At 36.5% G+C, this 27,611-nt stretch overlaps 1 pseudogene across 1 annotated transcript in view; it reads right to left on the bottom strand.

Moving 5' to 3' along the window:
• The window catches only part of LOC113893366, a 113,252-nt pseudogene that overhangs the window by 49,013 nt on the left and 36,628 nt on the right, over nucleotides 1-27,611 (bottom strand). Inside the window, exon 3 of the transcript XR_003511299.1 lies at nucleotides 23,782-23,832. The product of XR_003511299.1 is annotated as a frizzled-3-like (transcript). The remainder of the gene's footprint in view (nucleotides 1-23,781; nucleotides 23,833-27,611) is intronic.

Genomic DNA, 27,611 nt, shown 5'->3' with positions numbered 1-27,611 from the left:
TTTTAAGAAGATTATAATTTGGAGTTTTTTAAAAAAAAATTGGCTTTCCCTCAAATATTCTGAATTAGTAAGGAACAAGCCTTAAGCCTGGTTCTACTTGGCTATCTTTTCTGAGTAAGTTTTTAGGTTTAAGATTTAATCATACCTGGTGGCAGCTGAGGTTATAATCTTGTTGGAATACTTCCTCCAAATCCAAATTGTTTCAACATAGGAAACACACACATACAAAATTATGTAAATGTGAAGCCTGTGAACACCATGATAATTTACTTCAACTTACTCTTTTTTCCTACGACCATGAAAAAAAAAAAAAAACTGGCCCATTCAAAGCAAGTCTTTTTGCTTCCAACCCAAAAAATGGAAGGAATACCACTATGAGAGCCATCAGGTATTAATCAGAAAGAGAATCAGATCTGGACGACTCATTTGAGTAACCTACAAGAAGGGAAGGAAGAATATCTGAAATATATAAATAGAAATTTCTCTTAAAGATCACTATAAAATCTTTTAAATAAATAGTAAAATAATTATACAAGTCTGATGTTTGCACTTACACAGTCCTATAATTTTCTCATTATATGGAAAAGATATACTGCTGAAAATTTGACAATGACTGTGTGTTCTATAGCCTGAGTTCTATAATTTTCTTGCTAGCCCATATTAGATATTGTCTAAAGAAAAAGATTACTAATATAGAAAATAAACCATGAATAGGAATAGAGGTGCAAATAATACCTATATTCTTCTTGGCCAATTTTGCTCATCCTTCATTGGTTATCACAATATACCATTAGGAAAGTGTTAATCATTTCCCCAATTTTATTAGTTTCTGTTCTTTTAATAAGCTCCTCCTTTCATGTCTGCTTTGCTGGCTGTTTTCAAGCTTCCTCTTTAACCTATGAGTTATTTATAAGTACATTTTTTAGTTTCTATTCAGGTGAGTTTTTTAAAATATTTCTTTTTATTGTTGATTTCAAATTAAATTATTATAGTCACAGAATGTAGTCTATTTGATTCTGGTTACCTTATATTTTGGAAACTTCTTTTGTGATTGAGGACATAGTCCATTTTTTAAAGTACTCCTTCTGTGGTCAGAAATAACACGCACTCTCTATTTGCTAGGTACAAAATTTTCTATATGTATTAGACCAACTTTATTAGTTGTGTTGTTCAAATCTTCTACAAAGGCATTCTCAAAGATATTGTAGTCTGGTTCCATACCACCACAATACCACAATAATGTGAGTAATGGGGATTATTTTGTTTCCCAGTACATATAAAATGTATATTATAATGTAGAATGTAGTATCTACTCATAAGAGTCTAAATAACAATGTTCATATCTAAATTAAAAAAATATTTTATTGCTAAAAAATGCTAACCATCACTTGAGCCTTCAAGTGAGTCATACTCTTTTTGTTCTGGAGGGTCTTGCCTCAATGTTGAAGGCTGCTGACTGATTGGGGTGGTTTCTGTAGGATAGGATGACTGTGGCAATTTCTTAAAATAAGATTATAATGAAGTTTGCCACATCCATTGACTCATTTCATGAAAAATTTCTCTGTAGCATGAATTAGTTTGGTAACATTTTACCCAAAGTAGAAAGTCTTTCAAATCCTCTCAAACCCTGCTTCTGCTTTATCAACTAAGTTTGTGTAATATTCTAAATCCTCTGTTGTCATTTCATCAATCCTCACAGCATCTTCACCAGGAATAGATTCCATGTCAAGAAATCATTTTCATAATGCTCACCCATAAGAAGCAACTCTTCATCCATTAACCTTTTATCATGGGATTGAAGCAATTTAGTCATATCTCCAGGTTCCACTTCTAATCCTAGTTCTCTTGCAATTTTTCTCCCACACTGGGTGTTATTTCCTCCACCAAAGTCTTAAAGCCCTTCAAGGCACCATGAGGGTTGGAATCAACTTCTTTCAAACTCCTAATATTTATATTTTGACCTCTTCCCTTGAATCATGAATGTTTTCAATGGCATCTAGAATGGTGAATCCTTTCCAGGTTTTCATTTAACCACCCAAATCCATCAGAGGAATCACTATGGTAGTTATAGCCTAAAAACATGTTTCTTATGGGACTTCTCTGGCAGTCCAGTGGTTAGAATTTGGCACTTTTTCACTGTGGTGGCCCAGTTTCAATCCCTGGTCAGGAAACTAAAATCCTGCAAGCTGTGAGGTGTGCCACCCCCAAAATATATTTCTTAAATAATAAAGCCTTGAAAGTTCAAATTACTCCTTGATCTGTGGGCTGCAGAATGGATGTTGAGAAGGTAGGCATTAAACATTAATCTTGTACATCTCCATCAGAGTGCTTGGGTGACCAGATGCATTGTCAATAAGCAGTAATATGTTCAAAGGACTCTCTTTTTTCTGAGCAGTAGGTCTCAACAGTGGGCTTCAAATACTTAGCAAACCATGTTGTAAACACATGTGCTGTCACCCATAACTTTGCTGTTCCATTTACAGAGCACAGGAGGAGGAGATGTAGCATAAATCAGATGGCAAACGAGCATTTTGTTACTGTTCAGTGATGGCAAACGAGCATTTTGTTACTGTTCAGTTGCCACGTCATATCCTACTCTTTTGAAACCCCATGGACTGTAGCCCACCAGGCTTGTCTGTCCATGGAATTTCCCAGGCAAGAATACTGGAGTGGGTTACCATTTCCTTCTCCAGAGGATTTTCCCGACTCAGGGATTGAACCCACATCTCCTGCATTGACAGGTAGATTCTTTACCACTGAACCACCAGACCAGCTGCATTAGCCCCTAACAAGAGAGTCATCCTGCCCTGTGAAGCTCTCAAGCCAGGCAGTGACCTCTCCTCTCTAGCTATGAAAGTCCTGGTGACATCTTCTTCCAAGAGAAGACTGTTCTGTCTACACTGAAAATCTGTCGTTTAGAACAGCCCCCTTCATGAATGATCTTAGCTAGATCTTCTGGATAACTTGCTGCAGCTTCTACATCAGCATTTGCTGTTCTGCCATGAACTCTGATGCTACAGAGATGACGTCTTTCCTTAAACTTCACGAAATCGACCCCTGCTAGCTTTAAACCTTTCTTCTGCAGCTTCCTCATCTCTCTCAGCCCTCACAGAATTAGAGTTAGGGCCTTGTCTTAGATTAGGCTTGGGCTTAAGGGAACGCCATGGCTGCCTGATCTATGCAGATCCCCAAACCTTCTCCATATCAGCAATAAGGCTGTTTTGTTTTCTTATCATTCATGAATTCACTAGAGTATCATTTTCAATTTACTTTAAAAACCTTCCCTTTGGATTCACAACTTGGCTGTTGGGCTAAAAAGGCCTAACTTTTGGCCTGTTTCAACTTTCAACATGACTTTCTCACTAAGCTTAATCATGTCTAGCTTTTGATTTAAAGTGCTGCTAAGTCACTTCAGTCGTGTCCGACTCTGTGTGACCCCATAGATGGCCTCCTACCAGGCTCCTCTGTCCCTGGGATTCTCCAGGCAAGAACACTGGAGTGGGTTGCCATTTCCTTCTCCAATGCATGAAAGTGAAAAGTGAAAGTGAAGTCGCTCAGTCGTGCCCTACTCTTCATGACCCCATGGACTGCAGCCCACCAGGCTTCTCCGTCCATGGGATTTTCCAGGCAAGAGTACTGGAGTGGGTTGCCATTGCCTTCTCTGGATTTAAAGTGAGACGTATGCAACTCCTTTCACTTGAACCCTTAGTGGCCACTGTAAGGTTAGTTGGCCTGATTTCAATATCGTTGTGTCTAAGTGAATAGGAAAGCCCATGGAGAGCCTTTTATATGTAAACTCACCCCCAAAACTTGTATGACTTGCTTTATTGTGATGTCTACTTTATTGTAGTGGTCTGGAACCAAAACTGTACTATCTCAGAGATACGCCTGTTATGCAAGTGTTACCAAAATGGGACACAGGGATATGAAGTGAGCAAATGCTGTTGGAAAAAAAGGCTCCAACAGATTTGCTCAACACAGGGTTGCCACAAACCTTCCAGTTGTAAAAACTGTGGTGTCTACAAAACAAGAGTCCGAAATGCAGTACCTGGATGCAATCTCAAAAACGACAGAATGATCTATTCATTTCCAAGCAAACCATTCAATATCACAGTAATCCAAGTCTATGCCTTGACCAGTAATACTGAAGAAGTTGAAGTTGAACAGTTCTAGAAGACCTACAAGACCTTCTAGAACTCACACCCAAAAAAGATGTCCTTTTCATTATAGGGGACTGGAATGCAAAAGTAGGAAGTCAAGAAACACCAGTCAAGAAACACCTGGGGTAACAGGCAAATTTGGCCTTGGAGTACAGAATGAAACAGGGCAAAGGCTAATAGAGTTTTGCAAGAGAATGCACTGGTCATAGCAAACACCCTTGTCCAACGACACAACAGAAGACTCTACACATGGACATCACCAGATGATCAATGCCGAAATCAAATTGATTATATTCTTTGCAGCCAAAGATGGAGAAGCTCTATACAGTCAGCAAAAACAAGACCAGGAGCCGACTGTGGCTCAGATCATGAACTCCTTATTGCCCAATTCAGACTTAAATTGAAGAAAGTGGGGAAAACCACTAGACCATTCAGGTATGACCTAATCAAATCCCTCACTATTATACAGTGGAAGTGATGAAGATTCAAGGGATTAGCTATGATAGAGTGCCTGATGAACTATAGACGGAGGTTCGTCACACTCAGGAGACAGGGATCGAGACCATCCCCAAGAAAAATAAATGCAAAAAAGCAAAATGGTTGTCTGGGGAGGCCTTATAAATAGCTGTGAAAAAAAGAAGCGAAAAGCAAAGGAGAAAAGCAAAGATATACCCATTTGAATGCAGAGTTCCAAAGAATAGCAAGGAGAGATAAGAAAGCCTTCCTCAGTGATCAGTGCAAAGAAATAGAGGAAAACAACAGAATAGAAAAGACTATAGAAAAGACTATAGATCTCTTCAAGAAAATTAGAGATAATAAGGGAAGATTTCATGCAAAGATGGGCTCAATAAAGGACAGAAATGGTATGGACCTAACAGAAACAGAAGATATTAAGAAGAGGCGGCAATAATACACAGAACTATACAAAAAAGATCTTCATGACATGAGTTTGAGTAAACTCTGGGAGTTGGTGATGGACAGGGAAGCCTGGCGTGCTGCAGTCCATGGGGTCACAGAGAGTCGGACACGACTGAGCGACTGAAGTGACTGAACTGTAGTGTCTGCAAAGCACAATAAAGGGAAGTGCAATAAAACAAGTTATATATGTTTTCTTGACCAATTTTCTGTTTTCTATTCATTTTTGTTTTTAAGGATATGTATTTATTTGGCTCCATCGAGTTTGATCCCTGACCAAGGATCAAACCCACGTTCCCTGCACTGCAAGGCGATTCCTAACCACTGGACCACCAAGTAAGTCCCTACTTTTCTGTTTTAACAGAGATATGCTAATCTGTGGGCATCAGTTTTCCTTCTAATCCTGTCATTTTTCACTTTTAAGTCTTTGTTAGGTGTTATAGAAATGCTCTAGCTACCCAATATACTTTAGTGTTCATTTTACAGTATTTTATCTGACTTTAATATTGCCACACCAGTTTTTTTCTTCATCATACCATCACATTTTTCAAGTGTATCCTTTCCTATTTACGAATGTATTTCTTTCAAGCCTGTTTGTGCGATACTACTGTTTTTACACAATACATACTTTCCTCCTATCAAAGTATAAACTCAATGAGATCTTCCCCCCAGTGGTCTTATTCCCAGAGCCTAGATCAGTGTCTGGCACATAGCAGGTGCTCAATACATACATACATACATTTACAATATATACTTATACTTGGCTTTATGAGAAAAAGTTATAGTTAAAAGTATTCAGTACTTCCATCTTCCTGAACAAGACTATGCTCCTAGCACACTTGAGCTACCTAATACTCCTTGTTATTATTTTCCAGAGACTCAGAATAACCTTTACAAAAATAATTGGTCTTGTTATTATCATTGTTAAGTGACTTCACCAAAAAGTACACCCTCATCCTATCTTGGGGTTCTCTTTTCTTTCTGCTAAGGATGCTCTTTAGAAATTCTTATAGATAGGGTCTGCTAGAGATAAATTATTTTGGTCTTTGCCCCAAAATGTCTTTCTCTTGTCCTCAATCTTCAGTGGTGCTTTAGATGAATAAAGTTATCATCATTCAGCATTTTAAAGATACTAGTTCATTATCTTCTAGCTGCTATCGTTGCTGTTGAGAAGCCTGCACAGTTGATAATCTTTTGGAGATTTCTTCTCTCTGGTAGCTTTTAAATGTCTCTAGCCTCTAGTTTCTCTAGGCTTATAGTTGCAAAGAATGTTTCTCATTGTGATTGGTTTTTACTTGTCCTGCTTAGTATGCAGAGCATACTTTTAATGTGAGGTTTCATGTTTCCAGTTCTGAAAAATTCAGGATGTAGTTCTTTAGTTATCATTTCTTAGTCATTCTTACAGCCCCTTGTTCTAGAACTCCCATTAGATGTATACTGAAGCATCTCAACCTATTTTTAATATATCTTAATGGCATAATTAGATAATTTTGAGTATTTTATGTCTCTATTATACATTCTGGGTGATCTAAAGAGTTAGAACAATTTTCCACTTCTCTAGCTCTCTCTTTAATCATGTCTACTTTAGAATTCATTCCATCTATTGACTTAATTCCTATATTTCTAGGCAAATTGGCTTTTATGTTTGTCTATTCTTATTTCATTTCTGCTAATTTATCATAAGTTCTTATTCTTTTAAAGTGCTTTTTATTATTTATTGAAGAATCCTAAACATACCTATTTTTAAAATGTCTTTATAAAATTATTACTTTCTATTTATTACTTTTATTACATTTGGGAGTGAATCCATCTCCTGACTTGATTTTATTGAATGACTTTTTAGGTTTAGTTTTTTCTTTAATTGTGCTTTGGAATTTCTGTTTACAGATCTTGAGTAACAGAGTTTTTCTCTCTCTCTTGTTCTCTCTTCCTCACTCCCTCTATTTATCCACCATGTTTCATTCATTTTTGTCTTTACCCATGGAGCCCTGGACTTCCCTGGTGGCTCAGACGGTAGACCCAGGTTTGATCCCTGGGTTGGGAAGATCCTCTGGAGAAGAAAATGGCAATCCACTCCAGTACTCTTGCCTGGAAAATCCCATGGGCGGAAGAGTCTGGTAGGCTACAGTTCATGGGGTCGCAGAGTCGGATATCACTGAGCGACTTCACTTTACTGTATAGGGCCCTAATTAAAAACCAGGTCTAATATTGATGACTGCACACTCCAGACATTATCAGCTACCATAGACTCAGCTACTGAGTCATTAAAGTTTGGCCCTCTCACATCTCTAGATAAATATTTTAAGTATTTTTATGCTAAATGCAGCTTCAGGAAAGAGCTGGTTGCACCTTTTATGTAAACTTTCTTTTAGGAGCAGGAGAGTCCCTTTTCTAACTCCTACTTTTAACTGATAAGCCTAGTAGTTCTAGTCCTCTGACTCCCATGTAACACTTTTACTTCTGTATACCCATAGGATCTGAATACCTAGCCACCCCAGCCACTTCAGATATGGATTCTAGTAGCCCATGTTTTTATTTCTAGTCATCATTTTGCATTTCTATTCTACAAATTAGCTTATTTTGTCTTTTAGACTCTGTTTAAAAATTCCCTTATTACACTTTAGCTCTAACTGGCACGTGATTATAGCTGGACTGGTCCATACAGTCAAAGACATGATCTTTCCAGTACTCATGTACAGCTGTGAGAGTTGGACCATACAGAAGTCTGAGTGCCGAAGAATTGATGCTTTAGTTCATTATGGTGTTGAAGAAGACTCTTGAGAGTCCCCTGGACTGCAAGGACATCAAACCAGTCAATCCTAAAGGAAGCCAATCCTGAGTATTCATTGGAAAAGGATTGATGCTGAAGCTGCAGCTCCAATACTTTGGACACTTGATGTGAAGAACCAACTCACTGGAAAAGACCCTGATGCTGACAAAGACTGAAGAGAAAAGGAGAAGCAGGTGGCAGAGGATGAGATGATTAGATAGCATCACTGACTTAATGGACATGAAGTTGAGCAAACTCTATGAGATAGTGGAGGACGGGGAGCCTGGTGAGCTGCAGTCCATGGGGTTGCAAAGAGTCAGACATGACTTAGCAAATGAACAACTACTCACATGACAATACCATTTACTGAATGGAAAGAATTGGGGATGAAATGCAGGAACAGGGTTTAAGAAGAAAAATTAAGAATTGTATTTTAGACATGTTAAGTTGGAAATGTCATATAAATAGATACATGTCTAGAGTTCAGAAGATAAGTTGATCTATATAATCCAAAATATGGGACTGAATAAGTTTACCCAGAAAAGGAGGAGAGGAGAAAAAGGGAACTTGGGGGAGAAACCACATCTGATGACTCCTACAGTACTTTTAAACTGCATCATATTATCTTTCATAAATTAGAAATACTGTCCATGTATCACAAATGCTTGAATTAAAGGAGTGCTAAAAACAAAATCAGTAATAACAGCAACAACCAAAACCTTCAATTAGGCAAGACAGTAAAGAGGAGAATTGGAGGACAGAGGGTTGTAACATGGGACATTTTGTATTACAAGGTTCTGGTTAAAACCAAATCCCCAGGGAAGACAAGTCAGTACCTGCCATGATAACGATACAGTGAGAAAGCAACTCAAGCTAAACAGAAAGAGACTCATAGACTTTGAAAATAAACTTACAGGTACTAAAGGGGAAAGGTGAAAAGGAGGGATAAATTGGGTTTGGGATTAACATATACACATTACTATATATAAAACAGATAATCAACAAAGACCTACTGTATAGAGAACTGTACTCAATATTCTGTAATAACCTATATGGGAAAAGAATACAAAAAAGAATGGATATATGTATATGCATAACTGAATTGCCTTGCTGTACACCTGAAATTAACACAATATTATAAATCAACATTACTCCAATATAAAATAAAGTTAAATTTAAAAAATACCATCTTAACAGTTGAAAAGCCTCATCTGATATATTTCTTTGGTCTCTTTACTGGGAACTGATGGAGAATCCCCAGCAGAAAAGGCAGACAACCAGCCTCCACCACTATCACTATATCTTGGTCATTGTCCTTTTTCTACAACTGCCTGCCTAGCTATGAATAGCCTACTTTTACTATCTTTTCAACAACTAGTCTCCAATAATACCACTCTAATTTCAATCAACAGAATTTTGCAATGTGAGTTTATTTGAACACAATATGAAAAATATTTTCCCAATTTAGATCCATCATCTACCAAAGACCCTGGGGCTTAAATTCTTTTTACTTAAATAGAAAAAATTATTCATGCTGAAGTGGGGAAAAAAGCCTTACAGAAGAAAACACCAAGGACATATGTATCATCATTGTGGTGGCCTAGGTCCAATTATTGTTTCTGAGACTTTGGCTTTGAATCAGGTAGGCAGAGTCTTTGGCTTCTTTCCCGATCAAGTGGAATCTATTCTTTACTAATGAGACCTACATCGTATTAGATTTGTTTTCTTTAAAAAAAAATTCATTTCAAAATTTTGGTTTATGGTCATCAAAAGCCCACATAAAAATAAACTTCTGATCAGGCTCATCCATGTTGATAAGTGACTACAGTTCTGGAATGTATGTCTTCTGACTTCAAATTTTGTGTCCTACTACACTGCACAGCTTTATCTGCCTTTACTTTTATTCTGCCTTGAAAACTCACTTACTCACTCTATCACATATAAAGACCTATCAGAATAAGTACAATGACAGAAGATCAAGACAAGGATAGAAAATGGACCGCAGAGAAGAACAGCAAAATAAGTTTCACAAGTGAAAACTAGATACTGCATGACAGAGGTAGCATCACAAATCAGTGGAGAAAGGATGGACTAGTCATAAATGGTGCTAGCTAGACATCTACATAGTTTTTAAAAGATATCACCTCCTTACTCCAGATCTAAAAATAAACTCTATAGAAAACAAATCCAAATCTGAGAAGCAAAACTTTAAAACTGTTTAAAGAAAACAAAGGAGAATATTATTTGCAATCTTTGAGTAGAGATTTCTTAAACAATTAAAAAAAACAAACAAAAATAATAATATATATTAAAATTTTAAACTTCTGCTCATCAAGGACACCATTAAAACAATGAAAAACCCAAGTTAGACTTTATCTGCAATGCATAAAACTAATTAAGATATTATACCAGAATATATTTAGCAGTATATACTGTGTATTATACACAAACAATTCACAGAAGAGGAAATCTAAATAATAAGCTATTTAGCTATTATAAGTTATATATGTAAGGAAAAGGAAGCTCAATTTCACTAGTAATAGGGAAATACAAATTAAAATAGCAATGAAGATTGTCAATAAGATTGGCAAAATTTTACATGTGATGGTGAGCATGTAGAACAATGAGAACTCTGTACTTTCATATGAGGTTCTAAATTGCACAGCAACTTTGTAAAACAATTTGCCAACATCTGGTAATGCTGAAGATTCACAAGATCTAACAGTTCCATTTTTAGTTATATATTCTAGAGAAACTCAAATAGACGCACAATATTCATAGCAGCATTATTCATAACAGAGTAAAAACAATGTGTAACCTAAATATCCATTAACAATAAAAAACATGAACAAATTTGATATATTCATACAACAGAAAGTTGAACAGTAAAGACAGCAAATAAACACACACTGTACATACTACCATAAATAAATCTCACAAAAATAATGAATGACAAAAGCAAGCTGCAAAAACACATGCACTTTTGACACTGCAAAATTTTAAAATACTTCAACTAATACAATATATTGTTTAGGTCAATACGTATGAGTGTAAACACAATAACACCACGTTCTGGATAATGACAGTTTACAACAGAGATTCAATCCGGGAGGGGGATCTGGTGTTTTGTGTTTCATTTATTAAATGAGTGATAAATCTATTGTTGTTCAATGTGTTATTCTTTATAATATACATGTATATGACATACTGGGTTGGCCAAAAAGTTTATTCAGATTTTTCAGTTCACTTCAGTCATTCAGTTGGGTCTGACTCTTTGAGACCCCATGGATTACAGCATGCCAGGCCTCCCTGTCCATCACCAACTCCCAGAGTTTACTCAAACTCATGCCCATTGAGTTGGTGATGCCATCCAACCATCTCATCCTCTGCCGTCCCCTTTTCCTCCTGCCTTCAGCATTTCCCAGCATCAGGGTCTTTTCCAGTAAGTCAGTTCTTTGCATCAGGTAGCTAAAATATTAGAGTTTCAGTTTCAGCATCAATCCTTCCAATGAATATTCAGGACTGATTTCCTTTAGGATGGATTGGTTGGATCTCCTTGCTGTCCAAGGGACTCTCAAGAGTCTTCTCCTACACCACAGTTCAAAAGCATCAATTCTTCAATGCTTAGCTTTCTTTATAGTCCAACTCTTAACATCCATGCATGACTACTGGAAAAACCATAGCCTTGACTACTAGATGGACCTCTATTGGCAAAGTAATGTCTCTGATTTTTAATATGCTGTCTAGGTTGGTCATAACTTTTCTTCCAAGGAGTAAATATTTTTTAATTTCATGGCTGCAGTCACCATCCACAGTGATTTTGGAGCCCAAAAAAATAAAGTCTGTCACTCTTTCCAATGTTTCCCCATCTATTTGCAACGAAGTGATAGGACCAGATGCCGTGATCTTAATTTTCTGAATGTTGAGTTTTGAGCAAACTTTTTCACTCTCCTCTTTCATCAAGAGGCTCTTTAGTTCTTCACTTTCTGCCATAAAGTTGGTGTCACCTGCATATCTGAGGTTATTGATATTTCTCCCGGCAATCTTGATTCCAGCTTGTGCTTCTTCCAGCCCAGCGTTTCTCATGATGTACTCTGCATAGAAGTTAAATAAGCAGGGTGACAATATACAGCCTTGACGTACTCCTTTTCCTATTTGGAACCAGTCTGTTGTTCTATGTCCAGTTCTAACTGTTGTTTCATGACCTGCATACAGATTTCTCAAGAGGCAGATCAGGTGATCTGGTATTCCCATCTCTTTAAGAATTTTCCAGAGTTTGTTATGATCCACACAGTCAAAGACTTTGGCATAGTCAATAAAGCAGAAATAGATGTTTTTCTGGAACTCTCTTGCTTTTTCGATGATCCAGTGGATGTTGGCAATTTGATCTCTGGTTCCTCTACCTTTTCTAAATCCAGCTTGAAGATCTGGGAATTCTCAGTTTATGTACTGTTGAAGCCTGGCTTGGAGAATTTTGAGCATTACTTTACTAGCGTGTGAGATGAGTGCAATTGTGCTGTAGTTTGAGCATTCTTTGGCATTGCCTTTCTTTGGGATTGGAATGAAAACCGACTTTTCCAGTTCTGTGGCCACTGCTGAGTTTTCCATATTTGCTGGCATATTGAGCGCAACACTTTCACAGCATCATCTTTCAGGATTTGAAATAGCTCAACTGGAATTCTCTCACCTCCACTAGCTTTGTTCATAGTGATGCTTCCTAAGGCCCACTTGACTTCACATTCCAGGATGTCTGGCTCTAGGTTGGTGATCACACCATCATGATTATCTGGCTCAGATTTTTCTGTAACTTTTCATGGAAAACTCAAATGAACTTTATGACCGATCCAACATATACATGCATATATATGTTTATGTATGTGTGTGTGTATAAAACCTGTATGTCAGAAACAGTTATAATTTATTTTAAAAAATAAAGGACAAAAAGGTGGTTAAGGCTCCTATAATTTCACTATACCTAAAAAAAAACAAAAAACAAAAACGAGAGAATTTCACTATGCCTTGCTACTTTCAGAGAGGCAGTAGTTTTGAAATTAAAGCAGCACTAGGTAGGGTAAATAGAAAACTAACTAGTAATTCACTGTTTCAACCAGATCTGTATCTATCAATCCATCTTCCTTTTACTTCTAAGTTTACCTTCTCCCATCGTTGGACCACCAATTTGTTTGTACCCAGTAAAAAATAGGTATAGTAAGCTGGGATTTCAATTCCCAAGTTTTCCTTCAATCAATAGAGGAAGTGACAAAATACAAACTCCACACTACTGATATTTTGCAAATAATCTCATTTTCTTTTCCAAGCACTGAGACTACTTTAGAAGAATGCTGTCTTCTAAATTCAAGAATGGCTAATGGCAATGAGGAAATTTAATTTAGATCCTAATTGACTTTACCAGTGACTGCTGTAAACTGTGGGTGATGTCAACTTTTAGATAAATAAAAGATAAAATTTAATGGTTAAAGAATAAATTTTTATCCCATTATCTAAAAAATAGACAACTTCCAAGTGAAAGACTAGCCAGGGAAAAAGATGAGAAAATGGTTTCAGTAAACCGAGGGGAAATAAAGGAGAGCATGCCTGATTAGGAAGGAACTGACTGGCACAGAGCTCACATTCTCAGAGTGTTAACATTCACCACAGACTATCAACATCACAAAGATTTATTATGACATCTGGATATACTGTGCCTATTATTTAATGAACCTCATGGAAAACTCACAAATTAGGTAAGTAAATGCTTAAAGCCAAAGTTCACTCAAGAAGTTAAAATGAAAACAAAAATACTAATTACCTCAATTCTATTACTTTGCTTTGATGACATCAGGAAATAGAAAATATTACTTCTTCAGATGTTACATTTGATTAAGCAAAGGACAACATCTTGAACTTTCATCCTAATTATAGTGTGGAGAAAATGATCATCACTTTTATGTCACTTTAATCATATGAACTAGAAATAGCTAGAAAATAAAACAGTATTCTATACATATATACTTTACAATAATGGATACAATAACTGGGAAACAAATAATTTAAAACTCTGCAGAATTTATACTTAATCTTGATGTACATAAAGAACTATTAATTGGAATTCATAGTATAATAATACTTATTCATCACGTGAAAAGCATAATCTTTCTTTTTTGGATTAAAGTAATAAACTGCAATTTTCTCAAAACAAATCAAATTGAAGGTAAATAATTTTGAAAATTTCCATTCTCTCTTCTAAATATGAACTGAAAATTAACCAGGAAAAAATTTAAATTAGCTTGTTATTAAGTATAGAATAATGAAACAGAAAACATAGCTTAGACTTTCCTAAGCATTACAATAATAGATCAACTTCCTCAGCCCTGAAAAAACTATGGAAAGACTATGTTAGAGGGAAGACTATGTTCAGAAATGAATTCTTGGAAACTCCACAAAACTGTCCTATAATCTCATGATTTACAATAAGAAAATAAGGCATTAGTGGAAAAAAACTGAAGACAAATAAATGGAAATATATTCTATTCTTAAAGACTGGAAAAATCAATATTGTTAAAATGTCTGTACTATCCAAAGCAATCTACAGATCCTTTGCACTGTTACCAAAATTCCAACAGCAATTTTCACAGAAATAGGACAAATCCTAAAATTTACATGGAACCAAAAAAGATACAAATAGCCAAAGCAATCTTGAGAAAAAAGAACAAAGCTGGAGGTATCATTCATGCTCCTTGATTTCAAACTATATTACAAGGCTATCATAATCAAACAACATGACAGTAGCACAGAAAAAGACAATGGAACAGAACAGAGTCCAAAAATAAACCCATGCATACATGGTCAATTAATTTCTGATAAAAGAGCCAAGAATACACAATAGGGAAAGAGCAGTCTTTTCAATAGATTATGTTGGAAAAATTGGACAACCACGTGTTAAAGAATGAAACGGGATCATCATATACAAAAATTAATTCAAAATGGATTAAAGACTTGAATACCCAGAAGAAAACAAATAGCAAACTCCTTCACATCAGTCTTAATAATGATTTTAAAAAAAAAAAAAATTTGGATACAAAAAGTAAAGGTAACAAAAGTAAAAATAAACAAGTGGGATTACATCAAACTAAAAAGCTTCTACACAGCAAAGGAAACCATCAACCCAATAAAAAGGCAACCGACTGAATGGGAGAAAATATTTGTGAATCATACATATGTTAAGGAGTTATTTTCAAAAGATATAAAGAACTCATACAATTCCAATTAAAAAACCCAAAAAATCCAATTAAAACATGGGCAAAAGTTATGAACAGACATTTTTCCAAAGAAGACACACAGATGGTCAACACATACATGAAAAGGTGCTCAGTATCTCTAATCTTCAGGGAAACACAAACACAGTATCACCTCACAACTGACAGAATGGCTATTACCAAAAAGATAAGCAATAACAAGCATTGGTGAGAATGTGGGGAAAAGTGAACCATTGTGCACTGCTGGTGGGAATGAAGAGTGGTGTAGCCACTGTGGAAAAACAGTATGGAGATTCCTCAAATAATAAAAAATAGAACCACCATGTCATTTCATGGGAAATAGATGGGGAAACAGTGGAAACAGTGTCAGACTTTATTTTTGGGGGCTCCAAAATCACTGCAGATGGTGATTGCAGCCATGAAATTAAAAGACGCTTACTCCTTGGAAGAAAAGTTATGACCAACCTAGATAGCATATTCAAAAGCAGAGACATTACTTTGTCAGCGAAGGTCCATCTGGTCAAGGCTATGGTTTTTCCAGTGGTCATGTATGGATGTGGGAGTTGGACTGTGAAGAAAGCTGAGCGCCGAAGAATTGATGCTTTTGAACTGTGGTGTTGGAGAAGACTCTTGAGAGTCCCTTGGACTGCAAGGAGATCCAACCAGTCCACTCTAAAGGAGATCAGTCCTGGGTGTTCTCTGGAAGGACTGATGCTAAAGCTGAAACTTCAATACTTTGGCCACCTCATGTGAAGAGTTGACTCACTGGAAAAGACTCTGATGCTGGGAGGGATTGGTGGCAGAAGGGGACGACAGAGGATGAGATGGCTGGATGGCATCACCGACTTGACGAACATGAGTTTGGGTGAACTCCGGGAATTGGTGATGGATAGGGAGGCGTGGTGTACTGCAATTCATGGGGTAGCAAAGAGTCGGACACGACTGAGTAACTGAACTGAACTGATGGCCAACCAATTCCACTTTGGGGTATTTATTTTAAGAAAACAAAAACACAAACTTGAAAAGATATTCGTACCTCATGTTCACTGCAGCATGAGTCAAAACAGCCAAGAGATGGAATCAACCTAAGTGTCCACTGATGGCTGAACAGATAAAGAAAATGTGGTATACATATACAATGGAATACTATTCACCCATAAAAGATGTCATTTTGCCATTTTGTGACAATATGGATTGACTCTGGAGGTCTGTGCTAAGGGAAATTAAGTCAGAGAAAAGCAAATACCTTATGATCTCATTTATATATAGAATCTTAAAAAAAAAAAAAACCCACCCACCTCAAAAAACCCATAAAACTTATGAAGAGAACAGACTGGTGGTTGCCAGAGGCAAAGGTAGGACAATGGATAAAATGGGTGAAGGTGGTCAAAAGGTACATATTTCAAGTCATAAAAGAAATAAGGCATAGGAATGTAATGTACAGCTTGGAGTCAGTAGTTAGTAATACTGTGCTACAGTTTTGAAGGTTGCTAAGAGATTTTAAAAGTTCTCATCACAAGAAGAAAAACTTTTTAACTATGTATGGTGATGGATGGTAGATTTATTAGTGATCACTTGCAATATATACAAATATCAAATCATTATGCTGCATACCTAAAACTAGTAAGTTATATGTAAATTACACCTCAATTAAAAAAAAAAAAAAAAAACAAATCTCCAGAGAAAGGGGCATAGTTCTTGGGGCATTAGCCTATTGTGTTCCCTCTTTGCCTGGCAAAGTAATAAAGCCACTTTTTCCTTCTCCTCCATAAAAAGAAAAAATCTAATCTCACATTTTAGAATACTTGAAATAAAAAACAATTTGCATCTTGGAAAAAATAGGCACAACCAAACTTTATAGTTTTATGATATCATATTCTGAAACACCAGAATCACTTTCCAGAAAACACACAAGGTTCTATTAATCATAATAACATCTTTAAAAAATACTTTGCCTTTTCAATTAGTTCTAGGTCAAGGCTAGGAAAGCTCCATAAACTTTTTATTAAGAATATGACATGCATAAAACATGGTTTCGGAGAAGGCAATGGCACCCCGCTCCAGTACTCTTGCCTGGAAAATCCCATGGATAGAGGAGCCCAGTAGGCTGCAGTCCATGGGGTCGCTGAGGGTCGGACACGACTGATCGACTTCACTTTCACTTTTCACTTTCATGCACTGGAGAAGGAAATGGCAACCCACTCCAGTGTTCTTGCCTGGAGAGTCCCAGGGACGGGGGAGCCTGGTTGGTTGCCATCTATGGGGTCACACAGAGTCAGACACGACTGAAGCGACTTAGCTTAGCAAAACATGGTTTTATGGTTCCAATTTATGTTTATAAATATAAAGCAAAAACTGTGATATTCAGTAGCAAAATTATGGACAATTATTCTTTCTGGGTCTTAAGGTCACAAGAAGACTATGGAGAGAAAGGAACTAAATTTAGTGACATCTTAGTGTGTGATGGGCTCTTTTAATTATGACTTACTTTTCAAAACAACCATGTGGAAAAACAAACTCTGGAAATACATATAGGAAATTATTGATGTATATGGTGATTACTGGTAGATATGGAGAGCGGGCAAAAACTGAGAACATGAGAACCCAGAGTAGCAATAATGCTTCTCAATATATATATTTACTATTTTTAACATTATAAACATTACAAATCACCTATTCAAAAAATTAAATTTAAAAAACCATCAAAAAATTTTAAACCCTTAAGAACAAGAGGCCTATGAGAGGAGCAAAAAAAAAAAAAAAGAGGGTAGGAGACAGGCATTTGGCAGGGGTCCTAGATCATCAATACATCTGATAACAGCATTATATATATGGTCTATATATATATATTTTTTTTTTTTTGGTGTTTTTTTTTCTCTATAGGTCTTTAGATGTTTTTTTAAACCCCCAAGTACACACTGTTGTTGGTATTTTATAGAAACATTTATTTAGCTTTGCATATATGTTTACAACTTTACTTCATCATTTCCTCTTGCATCTCCTACTATCTATGAGATTATTTTCATTCTTCTTGAAATATAACCTTTAGAAGTTTGTACAAATCTTTTGGTGGTAAATTCACAGTTTTTGTTTATATGTAAATGGCTTTATTTCATCTCTATTCTTGAGAACAAATTGGCGTTTTCCAGAACGTGCAGAGATGAAGTTTGGGGTGCGAGATATTTACTTGGGAACAGTATCTACAATTGGACAGAAGAAAGTGACCTACCATGCTTTCTCAGAAAAGCTTCAGCCAAACTTGTAGGGAGTCTGGAGCAAATAAGGATCATCAGAGGGTCCTATGCTGGGCCAACGGCCCACCTAAGAATTGCTGGTTGCAGGCCCACCTCAGATAAGGCAGTTCTCCACCTGAAGGGTGTCTACTGACCCCACTCCCTGAAGCTGAGAGGCTCGTCTTTCTGTGAAGGGGATCTGGCTGTGCATCCCCACAAGAGTTTTACATGGTACAAAATTCTGGTTGAAAAGATTTTTTTCCTCTCAACATTTAAAATATATAATTTTCTGGCGTTTGTTATTGTTAAGGACTCTGCTGTCATTCTAACTGATGGTCTTTTTTAGATCTGTCCCCTTTTCTGAGACTGTTTTTTATGACTCCTCTCTTTGGAGTTCTGCAGTTGCGTTGAAGTGTGTATTTCTTTTTACTTATCCTGCTAGTGGTATGCAGTACCTCCTTGGTCTGTGAATTCAAGTGTTTAGCAGTTGTGGAAAATCTGTAGTCATTATCTCTTTTAATATTGTCTCTCCTAGATTCTCTCAATTCCCTCCCTCCTGGAAATCTAATTATTGGGTTGGCCAAAAAGTTCATTCAGATACAGAAAACCCATACCATCTTTTGGCCAACCAATATACTCCTATTCAACCTTCTTATTCTGCCCTCCATTTCTCTTAACATCACTTTCACATTTTCCTTGTCTCTCTTATGGCATTCTGCATAGTTTTATTTTCACCTACTACCAGTTCATTAAATAACAGCAGCCTAAATTGCTGTTTCATAATAAATATTTCAGGAATTCTATCAAATGAGTTTCCATTTCAAAATTTATGTTTCTAGATTTTTTAAATCTATTATTTCAAGTAATTTCTTGTAGATTGGTAACCTGTGACTATATTTCCTATTTCTATTAACATTACATACTTACCTATTTTATCATTCAGTATTTGACAATTTCAGTATCTGCAGTTTTAAGTTTGATGCTGTGACTCAGTCATAGTGGCTTGTTTTCTCATGTGTTTGGTGGCTTTATATTTTGAGCTCTTTGGTGAATCAATTAGTGGGAATCCTGAAGAAAGTACTATTCTAGCTGACTGACAGGAGGCACAACTAACCTGCAAACACTTCAGCCTATGCGCCTGCTGATTTAGGCTAGCAAGGGAGTTCCTGGCTCCCTTTCTCCATTTACCAACTGGCCCAAGGCTCACCCTTCTCCAATAGCAACCACACTTGTGTGACCTTTCCCATCTCATCCACCTAATATCCCCTGCTTGATGAGCCCTAGCTCCTTATTGGTCTGGTCCCAATTCATAATAATTTTTGAAGTGGGGGACTCTTTGGAGATCTCCCCTCAATCATGCAAGATCTATGATATCTCAAATAGTGAGTTCTTTCCAGATTTAACTGGTTCAGACTTTGCTGATGCTCCTACTCAGACATATTGTCAGAAGTCATACTGTCTGAAGAAACCTGTGCATATTTGTTTTCCTAATGCTCTACTTTAAGACAAACTTCTTAGCTCTTTAACAAACTTAACAATATTAATGAACTCAATGACCTTAACCAGCTACAGTGCATGTAGTCATGTCAAACTCTTTGCCACCCCATGGACTGTAGCCTGTCAGGCTCCTCTGTCCGTAGAATTTTTTAGGAAAGAATACTGGAGTGAGTTGGCATTTCCTCCTCTAGAGAATCTTCCCGACCCAGGGATTGAACCCATATCTCTTGCTTCTCCTGGACTGCAGGTGGATTCTTTACCACTAGTGTCACCTTAACACATTTTATAAAATCACTGAAAAAATATTTGTGATTCACTAGAGGGGTTTCCCCAGTGGCTCAGCAGTAAAGAATCTGCCTGCAATGCAGAAGATGCAGGAGACCCAGGTTCAATCCCTGGTTTGGGAAGATCCCCAACCCACTCCAGCATTCTTACCTGAAGACTCCCATGGACAGAGGAGCCTGGCAGGCTGCTGTCCATGGGGTTGCAAAGAGTCAGACACAACTGAAGCAACTGAGCAGCCAAGCAGGCAGAGAAAATAAAATGGAAGATTTCATACTCGACACAATCAGGCAGGTGGTTAGTAGTCTTTGGAATCATAAATACAATTCACACCTTAGCTTTATCACTTACTGTAAGAATCTAGATAAGTTGTATTTAATTATAAGACTCAGTTCCTCATTTGTAAAGCAGAATACAATCTAATCTATTGTGCTATTTTGAGAATTAAAGGAGATAATGTGTATAAATTCACTGAATACAGAACCTGATGCACAGTACATACTTAGTAACCAGACGCTTCTATGACTATTACATTATGTTGTTTCTATTTTACTATTCCCATAAACTACTCAACTTTTTCCTTGAACTGGTGTGGTATGACCTGAAAGACAACTGGAAATAAGATTTATTGGCATATCTTTATTACAGTGATGTACTAGAATTTATTTTATTGAATACTTTTACTACCATAATGTGAAAGAGTAAAATGATAATCCTCAAAAGCAGTAATGAGAATGAAACAGTGACAACTTCCATGGGACAGAAAAGTGTCATAGGTCACCAACCACTGTAATAAAAGAATTATCAAAGGTGATAGAGAATGCTTGCTATAGTTCAGAAGATGGCGAACTACAACCTACAGAGCCAATCTGCCCCAATTATATCACTGCCAACAAAGTCTTACTGAAACACTTCCAGTTGTTTATGTATTGTCTATGCCTGCTTTTCTGTGATTGTGGTTTCCATTATGTCCAGCCTCTAATAGATAAGGATAAGAGGCTTCTGGAAGTTTCCTGATGGGAAAGACTGACTGGGGCGGGGGGGGGGAAACTGGGTCTTGTTCTGATTGGGGGGACCATACTCAGTAAATATTAATCAATTTTCTGTTGATGGGTGGGGCTGTGTTCCCGCCCTGTTATTTCACCTGAGACCAAACCAATGTGGAGGGAATGAAGATAATGGAGACCTCCTTCAAAAGATCTCGTATATGCATTGGCACACTCAGTGCACCCCTATTCTGCAGCAGGCCACTGCTGACCCACACCTCTGCCAGAGACTCCTGGACACTCACAGGCAACTCTGGGTCAACTCTCTTGTGGGGTCACTGCTCAAAGCCATGGTTTTTCCTGTAGTCATGTATGGCGTGCAAGTTGGACTATAAAGAAAGCTTAGGAATTGATGCTTTTGAACTGTGGTGTTGGAGAAGACTCTTGAGAGTCCCTTGGAGATCAAACCAGTTAATCCTAAAGGAAATCAGTCCTGAATATTCATTGGAAGGACTGATGCTGAAGCTGAAGCTCCAATACTTTGGCCACCTGATGCAAAGAACTGACTCAATGGAAAAGACCGTGATGCTGGGAAAGACTGAAGGCGGGAGGAGAAGGGGACGACAGAGGATGAGATGGCTGGATGGCATCACGGACGCAATGGACATGAGTTTGAGCAAGCTCCAGGAGTTGGTGAAGGATTGGTGAAGGACAGGGAAGCCTGGCGTGCTACAGTCCATGGGGTTGCAAAGAATTGGATCTGACTGAGCTACTGAAGGCAGAGGAATCAGAGATAAAATTGCCAACATCTGCTAGATCATGGAAAATGCAAGAGAGTTCCAGAAAAACATCTATTTCTACTTTATTGACTATGCCAAAGCCTTTGACTTTGTGGATCACAATGAACTGTGGAAAATTCTGAAAGAGATGGGTATACCAGACCACCTGACCTGCCTCTTGAGAAACCTATATGCAGGTCAGGAAGCAACAGTTAGAACTGGACATGGAACAACAGACTGGTTCCAAATAGGAAAAGGAGTACAAGGCTGTATATTGTCACTCTGCTTATTTAACTTATACGCAGAGTACATCATGAGAAATGCTGGGCTGGAAGAAGCCCAAGATTCTCTAATCAAGATTGCTGGGAGAAATATCAATAACCTCAGATATGCAGATGACACCACCCTTATGGCAGAAAGTGAAGAGGAACTCAAAAGCCTCTTGATGAAAGTGAAAAGGAGAGTGAAAAAGTTGGCTTAAAGCTCAACATTCAGAAAATGAAGACAATGGCATCTGGTCCCATCACTTCATGGGAAATAGATGGGGAACCAGTGGAAACAGTGTCAGACTTTATTTTTCTGGGCTCCAAAATCACTGCACATGGTGACTGCAGCCAGGAAATTAAAAGACGCTTACTCCTTGGAAGAAAAGTTATGTCCAACCTAGATAGCATATTCAAAAGCAGAGACATTACTTTGCCAACAAAGGTCCATCTAGTCAAGGCTATGGTTTTTCCAGTGGTCATGTATCGATGTGAGAGTTGGACTGTGAAGAAAGCTGAGCGCCAAAGAATTGATGCTTTTGAACTGTGGTGTTGGAGAAGACTCTTGAGAGTCCCTTGGACTGCAAGGAGATTCAACCAGTCCATTCTGAAGGAGATCAGTCCTGGGTGTTCTTTGGAAGGAATGATGCTAAAGCTGAAACTCCAATACTTTGGCCACCTCATGTGAAGAGCTGACTCATTGGAAAAGACTCTGATGCTGGGAGGGATTGGGGGCAGGAGAAGGGGACGACAGAGGATGAGATGGCTGGATGGCATCACCGACTTGATGGACATGAGTTTGAGTGAACTCTGGGAGTTGGTGATGGACAAGGAGGCCTGACGTGCTGCGATTCATGGGGTAGCAAAGAATCGGACATAACTGAACGACTCGACTGAACTGAACTGAGTGACTGAACTGACTGATAGCTGCTTTTGCACTACACCAGCAGAGCTGAGTTGTTGCAACAAAAACCACATGGCTGACAAAGCCTAAAATATCTACTATATGACCTTACAGAGAAAGTTTGCTGTGCCCTGCTGTAGACTGTGGCAAGAACACTGAATTTTTTCCTAAATATGTATAAACCACTTGTACACTAGATAGTATATATCAGAAGATAGTGAAGGACAGAGAAGCCTGGCATGCTGCAGTTCATGGGGTCACAAAGAGTCGGACACGACTTAATGAATGAACACCACCACCACCACCAGATCTATCTGCAGTTAAGACTAAAAAGGAACTCATGGCTTAGGCTATTTAGTCTGTTTAGCATAGGCCAAAATGACTTGTATATTTTAAAGTATTTATCCAAAAGTGCCCCTTGATAGCATTTTACAGCCTGTACATAATAGTATGAATACTTTTAAAATAAATTTAATATTCTATACTTCCAAAATATAATATTTCAAAATATTTTCCTATAAGAGACTTAGAATATTTTTTCAGTAACTCTCCCTCTTTCCCTCTATCACAAGCACTGAACAATTTTGAGGAAAAATCAGTTTGGTGCTAGAAGTCACAGGCAGGATACTTACCACTTTAAAGATTAGTAGCAGGAAAAAAAAAAAGATTAGTAGTACATACCATATGTTGATAGAGAATTATTTGCTGTCATTAATGTTGGAAGAGCAAAACATACCCATTTCCTTATGGTCCTTTCATAAACAATGCTGATTCCTTTTGGTATTGTCTGGTAAAGAGGAAACACTCTTATCAGAAAATGAAGCTAAAATCATAAGTTAGATATGTTATTATTCTATTTTTGTATGTTTCTGAATCAAGATTAGATAAACAACAGATGGGCTGCTTTCTGTGGCTGAAAATAGAAATAATGGGTTTTTTTGTTTTCTACACAAATAATTTTTTTTTTAATTCTACAAATAGCTTTAATGTGAATTTGACAGTCTTAGCTAAGCTGCTTCTATTATGGTAAGACATTTCTATTATTGAAACACAGGTTCTAGTATCAAAATTCCTTGGGACATGGATCATTGGATTAGATGGATGAAAGAGAAAAAAATGAAGAGGGAAACTTTAGGAAAGGAAACATGTTCTTTTGAAAATCAATGTTTAAAAGACAAAACAATGATTCTAAATACAGAATATAAGAACAATTCTTTTTTAAACCTCAGGAATTATGTATTTGTAACAGCAGAATAATGAAATTTTTCTTTGTGCATGGCATTCTAGTAGGAGGCTTAACCTTATTTTCTCATTTAATCTTCACAGCCACCTATGAGGTAGATATTACTGTATTTAACATATTATTCCCTATATTTTATATGAGGAAACTGAGACTCAAAGTGTTAGACGGGACTTTAAACCCCATGTTTTTAATAAATATGTTACATGTGAATGGCTTTCTAGAAATATCAACAAACTTTGAAATGTGTAACTCTTTCATAAAATGCTTTGAGCCTCTTAGAAGCCCCTAAATAAATAGACGGAAATACTTTAAAAGGAAAAAAAAAATTAAAACTAAGTACCTGGAAAATTAGTGTTACTTAAGTAAAACATAAGATGAGACATATTCTAGGAATAAACTTTACTAATTTTAAACTGTAAAATATACATTATTCTGAAAACTCAAGCTATATTTCATGACCATCTCTTTTCAGGCATTAAATATTACTTTCTCAAGAATTACTTAACACACATTTTTTTAAGTGTTCTTGCAAAAAACAGTTGGTGTAAAGTATTTTAAAATCCAAGCAGTGACCTGTTTTCAGCAAGGACATTCATTTTAAATATTTTAAAATACTTTACACAAGCCCACTTTTCTTCAAATCAGGGACTTAAATATATGCAATTTACTTTAAACCCAACTGGGTATTTTGAAACAATGTGATCAACTACCTCAAACATTTTTCAAATGTTTGAAAGTTTCATTAATATGAGAAATGACTACAAAGAAACCATACTGATATACATGTGAACATATATTCAAATATTACGTTCTCCAAGACACCTGAGGAGGCTACCTCAAGGATAACATCATTGCTTAATACATTTTAAAAACCTCTCATTAGGAATTATCACCAAAACTTGACAAGCATTCTTCTAGGCATGCTCAGTAATAGTAAATCTTATTCAATTACTTATGGATAACACTTCAAATAGGAATTCAATAGCTCTAGGGCTCAGTTTACATGTCTGTATAAAATTCCTCTGAAGTAAAATTCTGAATGAAAACTAATATTAAAATTCTAGTGTTTGAGTTTCATTAATATGAGGTACCCAGAGCAATCAAATTCATAGAGAAATAAAGTAGAACAATGGTTGCCAAAGGCCAAGAGACAGGGAGGAATGGAGAATTGCAGAATTTCAGTTTGGAAAGATGAAATTTATCTCTCTTTACTTCAAAGATACCATGACAAAGGATTTTTACAGGATGATATACCGACTCTTTCAGTGAGCAGACAGTCCCTATTCATTGTAAAAACTCTTTCAAAGAACAGGAGGAAAAGACCTCACTTTATGAAGCTATTACATCCTTGACACCAAAAAGGAAAAATACATGGCAAGAAATGAAAAACTATTAATATCACAGTCTATATCTCTCATGAGTATAGACACAAAAATCTTAAATAAAACATAAGAACTGGAATATGAGATATGAACTTGGCGTTGCCTGCAGCAACAGGATTTCTACAAAAAATATATATAAGAGAATTTACACACAATTAGAGCTAACAGAAGAGTTCAGCAGGGATGCTCAATATAAGGTCAATATATAAAAATCAGTGGCATTCTTGTAGACCAGCAATAACCAACTGAAAAATGTAACAGAGAAAAGATCTCATTCACAATTGAAACAAAATTTGTAAGGTACCTAGGAACAAGTTAATGAGTACATAAATAAAGAAACAAAAAATACTAAAACTCAGTATCACAAAGACAGAAATTTTCCCTGGATTCATTTAAAACCTAAAACAATTTCAACAAAATACAAACTGTTTTTCATGAATAAATTATTCTAAAATTCAAACAGAACAGTGCCAGGAACAGTTAAAATAATTTTGAAGAAGCATAAAGTAGAGGAAATATGGGATTGAAACAAGGTTGTTCAAACAGAGCAATAAATAAGAGAGCCTAAAAATGGAACTTGTATATTACAGCAATGCATTACTATTCAGATGGGCTATCTGATAAACGGTGCAAAAAGCACCATTCATATGAAAAACTAAAATTGTTACTCATAACATAGATAAAAATGAATTTCAAGAGATTAGAGCCTTGAATTAATCAAATTTTAAAAACTTCTGTAAAAAGACGACAGACCGTTTTTATAATTTTCAGAGGTAGGGAGGGATTTTTTAAAACACAAAAGGCAAAGAAAAACACAAAGTGAAAAGACAAGCAGGATAAGATATCTGCAATGCAAGTAACTGAAGAAGAATTAAAACAAGAATAACAACAAAAGGCAAATAACCTGACAGAGCAGTGGACAAAGGCAACAAACAGGCAAATCACAGAAGAGAAACCCCAAACAGCCAATAAACATATGAAAACACCGAGGCATAAGGGAAATAAAAATAAAAATCAAGACAGGCTTGAGATATTGTTTCAAAGGTTGACAAAAACTTAAAAGCCTGGCAACACCAAGATGGGGCGAAATGGGGAATTCCAACTCTATACTGTGAGTGTAAATTAAAATAACCACTTGAGTTGAAGATGCCGATATGTTAAAATGCCAGGACTACACTTTTGGGTATACACCCCATGAACATTCTTGGTCATGTACAAGGAAGATAGGTATTACAATAGTAAAACACTTGGAAACTCTATGTCCATCAGCAAAATAATGAGTAAATGAATTAAAGTATATCTGTACATTAAATCTCTCTACTGCAGTTAAAATGAACAAGTTAGTGGTACACATACTGTCATGTATATTCCCAACAACTTAAACATGGCATTTGCTAAAGTTTGGTACTGAATGATTTTTAAAAAGTTTATGTAGGTATGTGTGTGTGTAAATAACACTAACAGAAGCAACAATAAATGAAAAAATGAGTAACAGAACATTCGAGCACTTATTATACAGAAGGCACACTTCTAACTGCATGTAGATGCCTAAAAACAGTCATAGGAGACAGATTATACTACTATTTCTATCTAACACGATTACTCTTTTATTACTATGAGATTCCATTACTCATTCTACAGATGAGGAATTGAAGTGGAAAGAGGTGAAGTTGATCTAAAACTATAAAACTAGTAAATAATAAGAGTTAGATATGAAGCCAGGATTCCTGACCCAGACTTTATAGCTTATTAACTATGTTAGTTATTATACCATTTTCTATTCTTTTTAGGATGTTGAAAATCCAACATTATTTCTGTAAGTTGGAAATAAAAAACACTCATAGAACCTATGACTGTAAAGAAATGAATACACACCCATATTTTTGTATAGCTCCAAATGGTTCTAAAGATTCTAAAAGATCCTTTGGAATGTCTTGAAAA

The sequence above is a fragment of the Bos indicus x Bos taurus genome, chromosome 5 (assembly GCF_003369695.1).
Source record: "Bos indicus x Bos taurus breed Angus x Brahman F1 hybrid chromosome 5, Bos_hybrid_MaternalHap_v2.0, whole genome shotgun sequence".
Taxonomy (NCBI): domain Eukaryota; kingdom Metazoa; phylum Chordata; class Mammalia; order Artiodactyla; family Bovidae; genus Bos; species Bos indicus x Bos taurus.
This window is presented reverse-complemented; position numbering and strand designations above follow the sequence as displayed.